Below are 14,380 nucleotides of genomic sequence, written 5' to 3' on the forward strand. Positions count from 1 at the left end.
GATATAAAAAAAGTAAAAACCCAATAAAATATGTACACATTGGAGGAACAAAGATATTGATAAAAGCATATTTTAGAGAAGGAATATATACACCAATAGAATTATATTTAGCAGATGATAGAATTATAAAATCTATAGAAAAAAAGTATAATAACTGTCATAAAAAGAAATTTAATATAACAAAAATTTAAATTTATAATAAGTGTGAATTATTCAGTAGCAATAACAGATAAAAATATACATAAATCATTAGTATTATATTGGAAAATATCAGGAATTGAACTAACCCTAGGAAGTCAAATATTTACAGTAAGATGTAAAAATCTATATGTATTAACAACAACACACAAAATAACAGGAATAAATAAAATTAATAAAATACAAATAGAAAGTCCTTTTGAAGAATTTGTAAATACAATTGATAATAATGATTATAGTTACAAAGACATAGATATAGAAGAAGATTTAGAAATAATAAATGATAGAATAAGTACAACAAAAAGAATAGCTCATGAAAAACCAGAATCAACAAGCTCATAAAAAAGAAGAAGTTATGAAACAACTTCAACAGTCAATTTAAATCAATATTACATAACAGGAACAATAAATGAGAAAGAATATTTAATACTCTTAAACACAGGACAAGAAGAAAATTATATAGCAAAATATCTAGTAAAAAGTGAAGAAATAAAATCTAATAGTAATATATGCCCAGATCTACCAAGGAGTCTAATAAACATTAAGGATACGGTAGCAAAAAATATAATAGGAGTAAGAAAAATAAAAATAAAATTTGAAATAAAGGAAGAAATGTAAAAGTCAGACATAATATTAGGAATAAAATGGTTATTAAGACATAATATTAGGAATAAAATGGTTTGAACAAGTAAAAACATAAAATATAAAACATACACAATTATCTATAACATATAATAAAGAAAAATTACTAATAAAAAGAGTTTTGACATGACATGAAAATATATGTACTTATAAAAATAATAGTAGAAGGATATTATAATAGGTATTATACACCTATGATAGATACAGGAGCAGAAGCAAACTCATGTAGATACAACTGTTTACCAGAAAGTAAATGGGATAAACTAAAAACACCAATAGTAGTCAAAGGATTTAATAATGAAGGAAGTTTAATTACATATAAAGCTAAAAATGTAAAAATATAGATATGGGATGAAATAATAATAATAATAATAATAGAAGAAATCTATAATTATGAACTAACATCAAAAGATATGCTTTTAGGAATGCCATTTTTAGATAAATTATACCCACATATAATAACTAAAACAGATTGGTAGTTTACAACACCATGTAAACAAAAAGTAAGAGCAAAAAGAGTTATTAATAAAATAAGAAAGAAAACTGATTGGATAAAAGGAAGTGAAAAATTACACAAAAGTTAGAAAATATAAAAAATACAGAAGACACAGTAGAACTAGTTGTATTTTCGATAAATAAAAAAGAAATAACTATATTTTCAGTAGATAAGGTAGAAATAATAAAGAAAAGATTAAGACAATTATACAGTGAAGATCCATTAAAAGGATGGAAAAAACATAAAACTACTATAAAAATTAAATTAATAGATAAAAATATATAATAACTCAAAAACCATTAATATATAATTTTGACGATTTAAAAGAATTTCAAATACATATAGATGAATTATTAGAAAATAGTATATACAAAAAAGCAATAGTTAAAATAATAGCCAGCATTTATAGTAAATAAACATAGTGAACAAAAAAAATGAAAAAGTAGAATGGTGATTGACTATAGAAATTCAAATACAAAAATTATGACATACAATTATCCAATACCAAATAAGATATTAAAAATAAGACAAATATAAGGATATAACTATTTTAGTAAATTTGATTGTAAATCAGGATTTTACCACATAAAGTTAGATGAAAATTCTAAGGAATTAATCGCATTTACGGTACCACAAGGATTTTATGAATGGAACGTATTACCATTTGGATATAAAAATACACCAGGTAGATACCAACACTTTATGGATAGTTATTTTAAACAATTACCTAATTGTATAGTATACATAGATGATATACTACTATATACAAAAACTAAATAAGAACATTTAAAATTATTACAACAATTTACAGATATAATAGAAAAATGGGGAATAAGTTTAAGTGAAAAGAAAGCCGAAACTATAAAAACCCAAATAGAGTTTTTAAGAATACAAATAGATAAAAGTGGAGTAAAAATGCAACAACAGATAGTACAAAAAATAATAAATTCAAAAGAAGAATTAGATACAAAAAAGAAATTACAATCATTTTTAGGATTAGTAAATCAAGTAAGAGAATATATACCAAAATTAGCAGAAAATCTAAAATCATTACAGAAAAAATTAAAAAAGGATATAGAATATAATTACAACGAAGAAGATAAAAAAACAAGTTCAGAAAATAAAAATACTTTGTAAAGAGTTACCAAAATTACAATTTTCAGACGAGAAAATGGCCAAAGGACCCCTCAACTTTTACCCCAAATTCCAACTACATACTTATACTTTGCGGGGGTCCTATAACCCCCCTGAACTATTTTAAAGTGGAATATTTACACCCCTAAAAGCTCATGCCCAGACATTGTTTCAGGCAGTGAGTTGCACTCGCTGCCACGTTATTGCCACATTATTTTTTTCTTTTTTACTCTAAAAATTAATTATTTAACTTTGTATATTTTATTTTATATATTTTACTTTTCTCTTTATATATTATTTCTCCTTAAGAAAACTTCTCTCTTTTTTATTCCCCATTTTGTTCCATTTTCTTCTGCAACTCAATTTCATTTATCTAATACTTAAATCAAACAATTCAACTCCACAAGAGCATAAACTAAACATTCCAATGGCTCGTATGTATTATCCCGACAATTCAGATACATTATGCTGACTACCTCAGCTGGTATCATGGACCATGAAGAGGCTAGGAGTAAAAATGTTAGTGGAAAGGTTCTTGGTTTCTTTTATTGAGTAATGTTGATGAGGATGAATACTTTGATTTTGCTGTTTGTTGCCCCTTTATATCCACCTTTTGGTGTTTTTGACGCTCCCATCAAATTGTAGTAGGGATTTTATTGAAAATTTTGAGACAATTATCAGATTTTGTTGAAAAATTTTGGTGCTTGTTGACATAAAAAAAAATCAATGGCTCATACAAAGCTCTGTTGTTACTGCATTGCAAGTAGAATGGTGGAATGTCGACGTAATTATTAATTTTTCTATTTTAATGAATTTAAGGTGATCCATTTGGTGTGTGTGTGTTGAAATAATACTTAATTGAGTTAATTTTTATGGAATTGCAGAATTTGGTGTGTGTGTGTGGAGTAGACATGGTGTTTTTTTGAAGAGAAGAAAGAAAGAAAGAAGTCAGAAGAGAAATAAGCATCCATGAATGTCGATGTAATTGTTAATTTTACTATTTTGATAGAATTGAAGGTGACCCATTTAGAGTGTGTATGTTGAAATAATAGTTAATTGAGTTATTTTTTATGAAATTGCAGAATTTGGTGTACGGGTGTAGAGCAATCATGGTGTTTTGTTGAAGAGAAGAAAGAAAGAAAGAAAGAAAGAAGAGAGAAGACAAGAAGCATCCATGGTGTTTTGTTGAAGAGGAAAGAAAGAAGAGAGAAGTGAAACAATACACAATTGAAAAATAAATTAAAAATTAAAAACTAGAAAATTAAGAGGTTAAAATGTCTTCACTCTCTCGAAGAGAGTGTGCTGCACCTTCTGTGCCACCTCAGCATTCAGGGAGGTATATATTCCATTTTTAAATAGTTCAGGGGGGTCATAGGACCCCCGCAAAGTATAGTTGTGTAGTTGAGATTTGGAGTAAAGGTTGGGGGTGCTTTTGGCCATTTTCTCTTCCCAGACGAAAATAAAAAATTTATATATATAGTAGAAGCAGATGCTAGTGAATATAGTTATGGAGGAGTACTTAAATATAGATATGAAGGAGAAAAATTAGAACATCATTGTAGATACTACTCAGTACGCTTAATGAAACAGAAATAAAATAGAAAATAAATGAAAGAATTAGATTCATTATGTAAATGTTTATTAGCATTTGAGCCATATATTGTATATAACAAGTTTATTGTACGAACAGATAATACACAGGTACGCTGGTGGTTAACAAAGAAAATATAAAATTCAGTTACAACGAAAGAGATTTGGAGACTAGTATTAAATATATTAAATTTTACATTTACAATTGAAGTAATTATGTAATACCCCGTATGTTTCTAAGCTAGGAGATGAGCCATTTTTCCTACGTATGAAACCTCTTATCCCATGAGTAGCATTTTAGTGCATGACTTAAGATGACTATCCTAGTGATACGATAGCTTATGATACATTGATCATGTTCATAAGAGTCACTTAAGGTATTACAAGCTAAGAGTTTTTGAATCCATCAAATTTCGGTGTTCGATTTTGCAAGCGTCATCTTTGACCGAGTATAACTTGATGTTAATGTGGTACTTCTTCATACTTCTACCCACTAAATTGTAGATAATTGAATTAGCTTTCCAACGATACTAATTTTGCCTTAATCCAATACCCGAGCAAAAATTTATGCCCTTTTTCGTGAGAAACAGTAAGGATAGACGATTGGTTAGGCGCCGCCCAACCCAAACATAGGAGATTGGTTAGGCGCCAGTTCTAGCTGCCAAAAACACTTCGTTTTTAGTTATTTTAAGGGTAATTAAGTCTTTTAACACTTCTTACACGTCCCTAAACTTAACCCTATGAAATATATAGCTTCTAAACACATTACAACCCTATTAACATCTCAAAGCTCATCCTCCAAGAGCACTAAAAGAGAAAAACAACTAGGGTTGCATAATTAAGCTTGAAGATCCAATTTCAAGGAAATTCCTCCGTCAATCATCAAGAACCTCCCTTCCAAGTTATGCATAGTGTTCATCCACGGATTCCTTTCGTCCGTGGAGTTCAAGAATCAATCTTTAAAATACAAGAGCTTGGTTGATTGTGGTGATATGATCATACCCATGTTGATGCTTGTTTGTTTTGCTATATAATAGTATCGTGACTGTATATCTCATGAAAGTTATGTTTTAGTTGAAAAACATGATCTTTAGATGGATTGATAGAATGCCAGTATGAAATCCACCTATGCCTTAAAGAATGCATGCAAGGTGTTCGATAAAATTCCTAGTATGTTAGAACTTCATATTTACATGATTTCATGATATCTAAATAACAAGTTCATGTTAGTCATACACTCTAATATGAATTTCCATGCAAATTTTGTGTTGTTATTGTTGTGGTATAAAGCATGTATGATAATGGAGATATAAATTATGTACACAAAATATATCCATGCTTTCCCTACCATGTTTGAGATGTTGAATAAATACATGAAGTATAATATCCCCAAATCATTACAATATGAACTAAATGTTACATGTTGCCGTTCCCTTATGCTTGAATGGTTTCCATGCGATTGCTATGAATAATATATGTTGTCGGAATGCCCATGATATTAGAATATGAGATTTATGACTTGATTATAAGCATTCCTATTCATGATAGTTATTATGATGACCATGTCCTTCATGAAATCCCCCACTCATGTATTATGGATTTTTATTGATGGTCGTATACTCAAGAAATTCAAATTGTATCAGTTTCTTTCCATCGAGTCCTGGGGGTAATTGTACCTAAAAAATATAGCTGTGTGCCTAGAGCCATGTCATGTTTTCACGATACTCTCAGTCAAGCCATGATCTATAGAATTCAATCAGTTATGTGACTCAGGAAAACTCAGAAATCTCAGTAATCTCAGTAGTCTAGTAATCTCAGTAATCTCAGTAGTCCAGTAATCTCAGTAATCTCAGTGCTCAGTAACTTCAGCAACCTCAGTAATCACTGTCAATCTCAATAACTTCAGTACTCTCAACTAGTCCTCAGAACTCAATACATTCCGTCAGTCATTAGAATCCAGTAAACTTAGTTTAGCTCTTCTAAACAATACCACTAGTATCAGTCGAATTAATCAGTATTATTTCAGCTAATCAGTTCAGTTTAGTTATTTAGTTTAGCTTAGTTTTTCAGTTCAGTGTCCTTCAGATGGGAGTATAAGTTAGCACCGAGTGAACCCAAGGATAGGAACTCACCCGCCAGTTCAGGGTGTGATTGTTAGTAGTCATCCTTGTGTTCTAGAACTACATAGCCAGCGTAGATTGAGACATCTTAACCTGTCAGATTAGGATTGATGAGGTGGCTTAACCCATCAGTTTAGGGTTCCCACCATTCTCATTGAGTACCTTCCAGTATAGGGTTCTCATAGCTGTCCTTACCAGTGGCGCGGTATTGACACACCTTCTGTCGGGGCAGAGATTGGACCCCAGCTTAGCTATTATAGCGTAATTGGGGCATGTCAGTTAGATTTTAGGACTATCAGCTATAGCTACCCAGTGTCAGTAAATAACTCAGATAGCTCTTCAGATTTCAGTATATCAGGGTTGTCAGATATAATCAACTCAGAAATAGAATGGAACTCAGATAGTTTCCTTCAGATTTATAGACTGTGAGATATAGTCATTTATGCTATCAATCACAACAGTTATCAAAACTCATGCTATCAGTACTCGGCTTTAGGACTGTCAGATAAAGTCAATCATACTAGTTCTTCATACTTTGAACTGTCAGAAACAATCATTCCTTTATCAGTAATATAGTATCAGACTCCTAGTATTCAGTAATACAATATCAGATCCATCACTTATTAGTGATTTACATATCAATATCAGTAAACTCAGTCTTTCAGAATCTCATTATCAGTACACTTATGTTGTCAGTATTCAGACTCAGTAGTCAGTATCTCTACGAGTTCAGTTACAGTTACGTATGCATATATGTACTCTCACGTTCATAACAGTCAGTATTTTTCATGCATATAACCTTTTTCATTTAGCCTACCTCACTCTTATACTCAGTACATTCAGACGTACTGATGCATTTGCGCTATGGTGCTTTCTATTATGTTGCATCATAGGTTCAGAGGCATGAGCTCCAAGTTAGCAGTAGATTCGAGGATCAGCAGTCAGAGTTAGACGTGAGTCCTCATCCTTCGAGGACATGATGATTTCATTTCTATTTCAGTATTTACTTTATTTTAGTAGTTGGAGTTAGTTGGGGACATGTCCCATCAACTCCTTATTCAGTTCAGTTAGAGACTTTCAAACTAGATGTCAGATTAGATGTTCAGACTTCAGTATTTATGTTTCTTATTGGTATTGTTATACCATATTTTTCAGATATGTATCAGTATTGAACCTTATGGCCTTACAGTTCATGTTTCCACATATTTTATGAGATATTATGCAGTTTATAGGTACAAATATTAGTCATGGGTTAGCTTGTGCTCCCTCGGGGTCATGAGCATCGTGTAGCATTTTGGTTCAGCGAATCGGGGTATTACAAACTTGGTATCAGAGCCTAAGGTTCAACAGTGTCCTAGGAAGTCTGAAAGCTGCATCAAGTAGAGTCTAGTACATGGGCGTGTTGTGCACCACACTTATGTGCAAGAGGCTATGAGATGTTTTAGGAACAGTTTCCTTCTTTTATGTCTCAAGATCGTTCTATAGCAAGTTTCTTTAAGGAAACCATGTAGATTCATATCATGTACCCCTCATGTTCACTTTACCTTACTTTCAAGGTAATAGAACCAATGAAGTTCAAAGTCCTAAAGAAAAGGCTTTCTCAGGCAGTCCTTACGGTCAGTTATGAGATTAGCAACAGACTCAAACAGTATCCCATCAGTTCATTATTGTTCCAAGGTCGTACAAATTTTATTCATGATCATGAGAACTCATTCTTGAACCTAGAAGTTTAGTAGTAATAGAGTTGGGATAGTATTATTCTATTTGATCAGATTATATATTCATGGGGATTAGATCAGTAGGCTTGAATAGTACAAGATAAAACTTAAGTTTATTGACTCAAAATTAAGCATGAAGGTGTGAATGTGATATTAGCAGTATATGAGGAAACAAAATCAGATCATGTGTTTAGTAAGATAGACAGGTGTTGTAAATAATGTAGGTATGTGATGGTAGATCAAGTACCTAAGCCAGGCCCTCTGATTTTAGTAGTAGAGCCAGTATGTATAGAAAGCAGTAAGGGAAGAAAATTCCAGACCCATTCTCATCTCAGTGTAGAGTTTTTCACTTCAGCTATCACGAAACCAACTCAGGCATTGCATACCAACTCTATGGTCAGGAACTATAATCATGTATGAATTCAATTTCCAGTAAAAGAGTCCCTTTTACTCTACAGTACGAGTCATATTCCATGAGAACAATCTACTTTTTCACACTTTTCATGGGATTATGTGTGCCTTCAGTTCCCAGTATAAGGGGTTAAGTTCCAGCTCCCTCAATATTCAAATCATTTTCCACGAGTACAGAAACTCTAAACTCAGGTCATGCAGATCATGACTCATGTACGCATATCATGATTTCCAGTATACTTAGCTTCTATGACTCATGCTATGCCCCTACAGATCAGATACATTTAGACTATGTTATGTATATCCTCAGTTCAAACCTTATTGGTAAATCCAAACTATTGATATTTTATTCCTCAAGTTTCAGTCATGTATCAAGTTTAGTATGTACCTATTCATATTTCAGGTCCTCCTGGTTTACTCCTCCAGTTAACTTTCCTTATGGAATAGTGTAGTGATGAGTAGTTATTTAGATAAGAAAAAATTGTTGCATGCTTACTTTGCATGAGGGTTTAGTTGTGAAGATAGGCTTGAATATCATGATAAATATGTAAGTAAGCGTCTAGCATGGGGTCATATTTAAAAGTTGGGAAAGTACAAAGCGTAAGTGTACATTTAGATCCTTGACTTATGTCAGTCCTCAGCATGTAGCCATCAAAAACTCAGTTTCCAACTCAATTATAGTTTCAATATCCAGCACTCAGTGATCAGTTTTCAGTCCTTGAATTCAGTACTTCTATACTAGCTATAGGCTTAGTTATAATGTGATCTTCAGTTTAGTAACCAGATTTGAAACTCAATTCAGTTCCAGACATGCTTGACCCTAGCATTCAGGTTGTCAGTACTCAATTATCAGTGTTTCAGTACCCCATTTTATAGAATACCTCAGATCCATGTCGTACGCTTGGTCTCGCATTTAAATCGCATTTAAAAATAATACAGACTTCATTAATCCATGCTCAGATACCTTATTCTACTCAGTTAGTCCTTATATCCTATGCATAAAACTCAAAAATCTCAGCCCAGCTATTCAGACTAAGTACAATTTAGCTTTTTTGCAGATCCAGTATTCAGCTAATAGTTATTCAGTTAATCAGATAAGTTAGTGTATTTATGCACTCGTGTTTAGCTCAGTTTATATATCATGTCTCAGTTTCAGATCCTAGCTATTCAGTCATAACTCAGTTCCGAGGTGTCTTGCGCATCGCCTTAATTTCTCTTAGTAGCTCATCCAAGTCAGTATCCTTTGAGGGAAATAGTATCCTAAGGGGGAGATACATCATACCCCCAAAATTTCATGACATAAACATGCTGCTATATTTTCTTTTCATGAATCCAGTTTAGAGAAGGGGTACTCATAAGTTAACCCTCAAACTCCAACTTCATTCGTATGCCTTTTTACAAGATTCAGTTAAGATCATGATATTTAGTATATCTACTACGTCCCAGACTTAGTTATGTTCTCATGTTTCTGATCATGCATATGGAGTAATTAATCTTAAACTTATCGGTGTTATCAGTTCAAGGTAACCGTTTTCCTTCAACTTACTCATTCTCATGTTCATATTTAAGTGCCAAATTTGGTATTTAGTTCCATGCTCAGTTTTCAGTTCAAACTTGATACCTTTACCATTGCATGTTCATGAGTAAGTTTAGTCATGAATTCACGCATTAGATATGTGTGATCAGCTCATTAGTACTTTTAGTCATGCATTCACGTATTATGTCAATCATATAATCATGGATCAGATATGCATGGATTCAGCCTTTCAGTTGTGCATCAGATATGCATTCTTATTTTGAGAAAACTTACTTTATTAGAATTCTCAGTCTTATATTCATGAATCAGTTTCCCATGCATCAGCATGCTCAGTATGTTATGCTCAGCTTTCAGTCATGCTAGTCATGAACCCATGTTTCAGTAGTGTATGTCTTGTACGTACTTCATTTTATCATCTCTCCCGTTTCAGTTAATTTCCATTCGAGGATGAATGTTCCCAAGGGAGAGATATTGTAATACCTCGTATGGTTTAAGCTAGGAGACGAACCATTTTTCCTACATATGAAACCTCCTATCCTGTGAGTAACATTTTAGTGCATGACATACGATGAGTATCCTAGCGATAATATAGCTTATGATACATTGAGCATGTTCATAAGAGTCACTTAAGGTAATACAAGCAAAGAGTTTTTGAATCCATCAAGTTTTGGTGTTTGATTTTGCAAGGATCATCTTTGAATGAGTATAAATCGATGTTAATGTGGTATTTCTACATATTTCTACCCATCAAATTGTAGATAATTATCTTTCCAATGATACCAATTTTTCCTTAATCCAATACCCGAGCGAAAAGTTATGCCCTTTTTTGTAAGAGACAATAAGGATAGACGATTGGTTGGGCGGCGATTGGTTAGGCGCTGCCCAACCTAGCTTAGGCAATCACTTGGGCCCTGCCTAAGTCAGTTCTAGGTGCCTAAAACACTCCATTTTGAGTTATTTTAAGGTTAATTAAGTCTTTTAACACTTCTTACACGTCCCTAAACTTAACCCTACAAAATATATAGCTTCTAAACACATTACAACCCTATTAACATCTCAAAGCTCATCCTCCAAGAGCACTAAAAGAGAAAAACAACTAGGGTTGCATAATAAGCTTGAAGATCCAATTTCAAGGAAATTCCTCCGTCAATCATCAAGAACCTCCCTTCCAAGGTATGCGTAGTGTTCATCCACGGATTCCTTTCGTCCGTAGAGTTCAAGAATCAATCTTTAAAATACAAAAGCTTGGTTGATTGTGGTGATATGATCTTACCCATGTTGATGCTTTTTTGTTTTGCTATATAATAGTATCGTGACTGTATATCTCATGAAAGTTATGTTGTTAGTTGAAAAACATGATCTTTAGATGGATTGATAGAATGCAAGTATGAAATCCACCTATGCCTTAAAGAATGCATGCAAGGTGTTCGATAAAATGCATAGTATGTTAGAACTTCGTATTTACATGATTTCATGATATCTAAATAATAAGTTCATGTTAGTCATACACTCCAATATGAATTTCCATGCAAATTATGTGTTGTTATTGTTATGGTATAAAACATGTATGATAATGGAGATATAAATTATGTACACAAAATATATCCATGATTTCCCTACCATGTTTGAGATTTTGAATAAATACATGAAGTATAATATTCCCAAATCATTACAATATGAACTAAACGTTACATGTTGTCGTTCCCTTATGCTTGAATGGTTTCCATGCGATTGCTATGAATAGTATATGTTGTCGGAATGCCCATGATATTAGAATATGAGATTTATGACTTGATTATAAGCATTCCTATCCATGATAGATATTATGATGACCATGTACTTCATGAAATCCCCCATTCATGTATTATGGATTTTTATTGATGGTCGTGTACTCAAGAAATTCAAGTTGTGTCTGTTTCCTTTCATCGAGTCCTGGGGGTACTTGTACCCTAAAAATATAGCTGTGTGCCTAGAGCCATGTCATATTTTCATGATACTCTCAGTCAAGCCATGATCTATAGAATTAAGTCGGTCATATGACTCAGGAAAACTCAGTAATCTCAGTAATCTCAGTAATCTCAGTGCTCAGTAACCTCAGCAACCTCAGTATTCAAGTCAACCTCAGTAACTTCAGTACTCTTAACCAGTCCTCAGAACTCAGTACATTTCGTCAGTCATTGGAATCCAGTAAACTTAGTTTAGCTCTTCTAAACAATACCACTAGTATCAGTCCAGTTAATCAGTATCAGTTCAGCTAATCAGTTCAGTTCAGTTATTCAGTTAAGCTTAGTTATTCAATTCAGTGTCCTTCGGATGGGAGTATAAGTTAGCACCGAGTGAACCCAAGGATGGGAACTCACCCGCCAGTTCAGGGTATGATTCTTAGTAGTCATGTTTGTGTTCTAGAACTACGTAGCCAGCATAGGTTGAGACATCTTAACCCATCAAATTAGGGTTGATGAGGTGGCTTAACCCGTCAGTTTAGGGTTCCCACCATTCTCATTGAGTACCTGCCAGTATAGGGTTCTCATAGCTGTCCTTACCAGTGGCGTGGTATTGACACCCCTCCAGTCGAGGTAGAGATTGGACCCCAGCTTAGCTATTATAGCGTAATTGGGGCATGTCGGTTAGATAACTACTTCCCACAATTTCAGTTACAGATTTTAGGACTGTCAGCTATAGCTACCTAGTGTCAGTAAATAACTCAAATAGCTCTTCAGATTTCAGTATATCAGGGTTGTCAGATACAATCAACTTAGAAATAAAATGGAACTCAGATAGTTTCCTTCAGATTTATGGACTGTGAGATATAGTCACTTATGCTATCAATCACAAAAGTTATCAGAACACATGCTATCAGTACTCAGATTTAGGACTATTAGATACAGTCAATTAGACCAGTTCTCTATAATTCAAACTGTCAGAAACAATTATTTCTTTATCAATAATATAGTATCAGTCTCCCAGTATTCAGTAATATAGTATCAGATCCATCACTTATTAGTGATTTACATATTAATATCAGTAAACTCAGTCTTTCAGAATCTCATTATCAGTACACTCATATTGTCAGTATTCAGACTCAGTATTCAGTATCTCCACGAGTTCAGTTACAGTTACGTATGCATGTATGTACTCTCACATTCATACCAGTCAGTATTTTTCATGCATATAACCCTTTGCATTTAGCCTACCTCACTCGTATACTCAGTACATTTAGACGTACTGACGCATTTGCGCTATGGTGCTTTCTCTTATGTTACATCATAAGTTCAGAGGCATGAGCTCTAAGTCAGTAGTAGATTCCAGGATTAGCAGTCAGAGTTAGATATGATTCCTCATCCTTCGAGGACATGATGATTTCATTTCTATTTCAGTTTTCACTTTATTTCAGTAGTTGGGGTTAGTTGGGGACATGTCCCATCAACTCCTTATTCAGTTTAGTTAGAGGCTTTCAGACTAGATGTTAGATTAGATGTTCAGACTTCAGTATTTATGTTTCTTTTTTTCGTATTGTTATACCATATTTTTTAAATATATGTATCAGTATTGAACCTTATGGACTTACAGTTCATGTTTCCACATATTTTATGAGATATTATGCAGTTTACAGGTACCGATATCAGTCATGGGTTAGCTTGTGGTCTCTTAGGGTCATGAGCACCGTATAGCATTCCGGTTCAGCGAATTGGAGTGTTACAAATTAGTACTAAAAAAAATATTATTGCGGATAATATCAAGACAAAGCTACACAGACTGATATAATAGAAGATGATGCTTTAGAAAAATACTTAAAACCCTAACTACGCTTTCAATAAAAGTGGACAGTATGGGTAATGAAATAGAAAAGCTAAGGACTAATAAAGTTAAACTGAAGTCTAAAGCTATGAATCAGCTAACTCAACAGTGTGTAGAGCTATGTTGACCGGAAGACATCAAAATTTCAGAGCTAAAAAGAGACGTTGGGATACTCCATAAAATCCATAACGTTTATCAATCTACAATTACAGGTATAAGCAAAGGAGTTAGTGCACAAAGATATCAGAACATGTACATGAATAAGATATTTGAAAAACTATTTATACCAAAAACACAAAAAGACCCCTTGTACATAACCCCACAAATTACCACATATCGAGAAAGTTTGAACTAAGATAAAAAAGCCTATAACCACATAACCCGAGCACACATAGAAAATATCCACAAAATACAGACTTATCTAAACCTTAAACCCAGAGCCACAGATATCCAAGAACCAAACACAAACTATATAACCCAAAAATTACAAGGTTACAACAAGTTAATCGCACTACCGAAAACCAACCCAAGCTTAGTTAAAACTTATTTCAGTTATGGATTATTAAATACTGTATATACCCATGAAGGAAATGAACTAACAGATATACCAGAATTATATAGAGCATTCACCACTTATAAAAGAATAACCAAAGGAAATTTATTTTTAATAAAGTTTTATACTGCACCAACAGAGATATTATATGACGAGATCAAACCAGTTATACAAATTGTAAAA

This window comes from Capsicum annuum, chromosome 2 (assembly GCF_002878395.1).
Source record: "Capsicum annuum cultivar UCD-10X-F1 chromosome 2, UCD10Xv1.1, whole genome shotgun sequence".
Classification (NCBI taxonomy): Eukaryota; Viridiplantae; Streptophyta; class Magnoliopsida; order Solanales; family Solanaceae; genus Capsicum; species Capsicum annuum.